A 5,228-nucleotide genomic window follows, 5' to 3' on the forward strand; every position below is an offset into this window, starting at 1 on the left:
TGTAATGGGTGAGAAGGTGAGCAATGAAGATGAAAGTATGGAAATCTCCATTCATGTACTGTCAGGATGCATTAACAACAATTATATGAAGTTGATGTGTAGAATTGGTGAGTCTTCAATAGAGATCTTACTGGACTCTGGAAGTACTTATAGTTTCCTAGATCCACTAGTAGTCAAGGCAGCTAAGTTGAAAGTTGAAGAAGAGGCTAGTTTGCAAGTTAAAGTTTCCACTGGTGACATTGTTTTGAGTCAAGGAAAATGTGAAGAAACTCTTAAGATCCAAGGATTTAAATTCATAATTCCTTTCCAAGTGTTAATTTTGGGGGGGATATGATGTGGTGTTGGGAGTTCAGTGATTGAGAACATTAGGACCCATTAATTGGAATTTTTCAACTAATTTTTCAACTATGGCTATGAGTTTCAAGGTGGGACAGTCAACTGTAGTTTTACAAGGTCTGAAAAGTGTAGATTTGGAGGTTAAAAATGGGGAAGGGTGCTTGAAATCCTCCCTAGTGAATCAACATGGTTGGTTCCTGCAGTTGATGGCACACGATTCTCAACAGGCAGTTAAAAGTGGGGTTGATGAAGTTAATGCACTTATTGATGAGTTTGCTGACATATTTGCTAAACCCGTGGGATTGCCTCCTAAAAGAAGTTTTGACCATCAAATTCCTTTGAAGGAAAACACTGGAGCAATCTCAGTCAGGCCCTCTAGATATCCATACTACCAGAAGACAAAAATAGAGAATATAGTGTAGGAACTGTTGAAGTCAGGAGTGGTGAGTCCTAGCCAAAGCCTTTTTTCTTCGCTTGTCTTATTGGTTAAAAAAGCTTATAGATCATGGAAAATGTGTGTGGATTATTGTGCCTTGAATCAAGAAACCATCAAAGACAAGTTTTCTATGCCTGTCATTGATGAGTTACTTGATGAGTTGTTTGGTGCACAGTTTTTTTCAAAGATAGATCTTCGGTCAGTTTATCATTAGATCAGAGTGAAAGAAGAGGACATAGAGAAAATAACATTCAGAACTTATGAAGTCCACTATGAGTTCTTAGTAATGTCTTTTGGCCTTACTAACGCACATGCAACTTTTCAATGGCTGATGAGTGACATATTCAAGCCCTTCTTAAAGAAGTTTGTTTTGGTGTTTTTTTATGACATGTTTATTTACAGCAGTTCCCTATCTGACCATTTGAGACATTTGAGGGTCGTTTTGGAGGTATTGAGGGAGAACACTTACTATGCAAAGAGGTCCAAATGCAAGTCTAGATTGGAGGAAATCGACTACTTGGGCCATGTAATTTCTACTAAGGGTGTGGGGGGCTCATCCTTCAAAATTAGCAGCTATGCTTGAGTGGCCAATTCCTAGATCTTTGAAAGCATTGAGAGGCTTCCTTGGTCCCACTGGATACTATAGGATGTTTATAAAAATTATGGCACCAATAATTGATTTGTTAAAGAAGAATGCTTTTGTTTGGAGTAACACTTCTACTCAGGCCTTTGGCAAGTTGAAGAAGGTAGTTACTGAACCTCTTGTGTTGAGGTTACCTGATTTTTCTAAGACCTTTACAATAGAGTGTGATGCTTCTGGTGTAGGGTTGGGGGCTGTCCTTATGCAAGAAGGCCAGCCAATTGCCTTCTATAGCAAAGCCTTGAAGGGTAAGGCTCTCTGGCCAAACTTTTAAGATTAAAACAAATCAATAGGCTTTGAAGTATCTCTTGGAGCAAAGAGTTCGGACATAAGTTTAGCAAAAGTAGCTATCCTAGTTAATGGGCTATGACTTCACCATTGACTACAAAAAAGGCAAAGAAAATGTAGTTGTAGAGGGTCTGTTGAGGAAGGCTAAAGATGAATATGCTACTTTGGCCTTGATTACTTTCCCTATCCCCATTTGGATTGAAGAATTGAAGAGTAGCTATGAACTGTCTTCTACTATCAGTGACATTATTTCTAAGCTTCAACAAGGCTTGGAAGGGCCTAAGCATTATAGTATCCAGCAAGGCCTGTTGTTGAGGAAAGGCAAACTAGTACTAGTCCCTAATTCTCCTTTTCAAAATAAAGCCTTACTACATATTCACAACAGTCCACATGCCGGACATGTGGGGTACAAGAAAATATTGTAGAGGGCCAAGATGGATTTCTTTTGGGAAGACATGAGGAGTGACATTTTATCAAAGAATGTGTTACATGAAAGACCAACAAGCATGAGAATTTGCATCCAGCAGGGCTTTTGTAGCCTTTACCAATTCCTCATTCTCCACCAATTCCTCACTCTCCATGGTTGGACATCTCCATGGATTTTGTGAAAGGGCTCCTCCTTCTAATGGGTTTTCTGTGATATTTTTTGTTATTGATAGACTACCCAAGTTTTTCCTTGTCCCAGCCATTCATAGCAAGCAAGGTGGCTCAAGTATCCTTCTTAGGGGTTTTCAAATTGCATGGTATGCCTAAGACAATGGTTTCAAACAGAGACCCTATTTTCATAAGTTCACTTTGGATGGAACTGTTTCAGCTCCAAGGCACTTCTCTTCATTTCAGTTCTGATTATCATCCACAATCAGATGGGCAACTTGAAAATTTGAACAAATCTATGGAAGGATATTTGAGGTGCTACACAAGTGATAAGCCGAGCGAGTGGAGTTCTTGGTTAACCATGGTTGAGTGGTGTTATAAACACCACTTGTCATACATCTATTGGGATGTCTCTTTTAGAAGCCCTTTATGGGTATGTGCCTCTCAAATTACTTTCATATATTCCTCGAACAACTGCTAATGCAACTATGGATCACCAATTAAAGTCTAGAGAGGAGCTGTTGTCCTTGTTGAAGGAGAATATACAAAAGGCTCAGTAAATGATGAAGTTCTTTCCTAATATAAAGAGAACTGAGAGAGTTTTTGAGATAGGGGATTGGGTTTTCTAGAGGCTTCAACCTTATAGACAAAAAATTGTTGCTATGAGGCATAATTTGAAGCTGTCACCAATATTTTATGGTCCATTCAAGATAATTGAAAAGATTGGATCAGTTGCTTATAGGTTGAATTTACCAACTTCTTCAAGAATACATCATGTCTTCCACGTATCATGCCTAAAGAAGAAGTTGGGCCAAGGTGTTTCTCCATTGCCAGTGTTACCTCCAGTGGATACGCAAGGAAGACTTCAATCCGAGCCTGAGGCAATATCGGAAAGAAAATTGAAGAAGGTGAGAAATCATGCAACAACAGAACTATTGGTTAAATGGTTTGGGGTTCCAATTGAGGACAACTTGTGGAAACCATTATGGAAGGTGAGGAATCTTTTTCCACACCTTGTGGACAAGGTTCTTTGAGGAGAAGGGGAATTTTAGAGACTTGTGGACAAGGTCCTTAAAGGGGTGGAGATTGTGAGGTGTATGGGAGGAGACGTTGAGTTTTGGAAGAGAGGTTGAGTTTTGAAGGAATCATGCTAAGAAGAAGGAAGAGAATGGAGGGTTATGGCTAAGACAAAACGGTGCGCAGTGTGAATAACAGAATTAATGGATTGAAGTTGGGAAACTGTGCATTTTATTCCATTAGTGAAGCACTGCGATTGGCTTAGAAGGGAAGAAAGGCAAATAGGAGTGAACGACGTTGTTTTATTACTCTTTTACATTCATCTGTATAAATACCGAAGTAGAACTTCACTGTAAGTAGCTCAGTTGCTTAAGATCATTTCTGAAAGTGTATGGAGGTTTGAGGTTCCTCGAAAACCTTATTCAAGAATCAATAAAATGGATTCTTGGTTTCTTTCTTTCTCTTTTCTTGATCCCTTTCTCATTTTCATTATTTTCCTGTTCTGAGTTCTGACTTCTGGGTTCTGGGTTGGTGTTGGTGTTGGTGTGATACCTTACAAAATACAAAAACCATAGCTCTACCCAAAATTTTTCACACTAACATTGGAAAGAAATTTGGGGAGGATTTTTGAAAACGATAATCACAGCTCCGTCCGAAAACTTTTTGGTAGACTAATGTAAATTTACGTTAGGAAGAAAATGGAGGAACAACCAGTGTTGGGTTGTGCTTTTAGATTTCGTGCAGAGCAACTGATGTTCGGTGGTGCACTATGGGCTGAAAAAACTAAAGTTCCGAAGTTCCTAAGTGGAGAGAGAGAGAGTGAGCAAATTTGTTGTAATTCACTTATTTTTTTAATACTGAAACAAAACCCAATGAATCTCGGCCTAGAGATAATTTTGTCTTCGATTTGTCTCAAAAGAAAAAAAAATAGAAAATTTAGAAGAAAACCCGACAAGGAAGGAACGAGAGAGAGAGAGAGAGAGAGAGAGAGAGAGAGAGAGAGAGCCAGTGTTGTAGCCAGAACGAATTGAAGCAACAACGACAAATCGAAGAGGAAGGAGGAGTTGCTCACTCTGCTCAGGCTTTTGAAGATGGAACGGAAGACATGAAGTTTTGAACGCGGGCTTGAATCTCATGTGGTAAAGATTATCTTCAAAAAGTAATGGACGCTAATGTGTCTCTATCAATGTTTTGAATACCGTACCGGATAGCGTACCGGTCAAGACACTGGAACGAAATATTTCGGTACCGGTACCGTTTCGTGTACCGTTTCGGGATAGTCGATATATGAATAAATTATATATATAAATATATATAACAATTATATTCTAAAATAATAGTTTATATATGAATAAATTATATATAAATACATACATACATATAAATTATAAATAGTCTAGTCTAAATTGGGGGTCAAAAAATGAACTTGTAGTTTGAAAAAATGAAAAAAAAAAACACAGGCCGAAATATCGGCCGGTACCGGCCGAAATATAGGCCGGTACAGGCCGGTACAGGCCGAAATTTAGGCCGAAACGACCGGTATTTTGGTCGGTACGGAACATATATAGTACCTGTACCGGCCGGACGGCCGAAACGAAAAATTTCGGCCGTACCAGCCGGTACGGTACGAAATTAAAAACATTGGTCTCTATCTCATTGGAGCATGTAAAAAGACAAATTACACCGTGTCCGTTCTGAGGGTTTTCTCTTGTTATAATTGACAGTCAGGTAAATTTGCACGTGTAACTCTTGTTCTATGACAACTTTAAGATTTGCACCCTTTTTTTTCTTTTTCTTTTTCTTTTTTTTTCTTTTTTTAATTTAGAAATATACTTTAATAAAAAAACCATTACCAAGGTTATAATATATATAAATTATAACCTTGTCTAATTTGTATATCTTTAGGTTCTTATACTT

This window comes from Juglans regia, chromosome 16, assembly GCF_001411555.2.
Source record: "Juglans regia cultivar Chandler chromosome 16, Walnut 2.0, whole genome shotgun sequence".
NCBI classification, from domain to species: domain Eukaryota; kingdom Viridiplantae; phylum Streptophyta; class Magnoliopsida; order Fagales; family Juglandaceae; genus Juglans; species Juglans regia.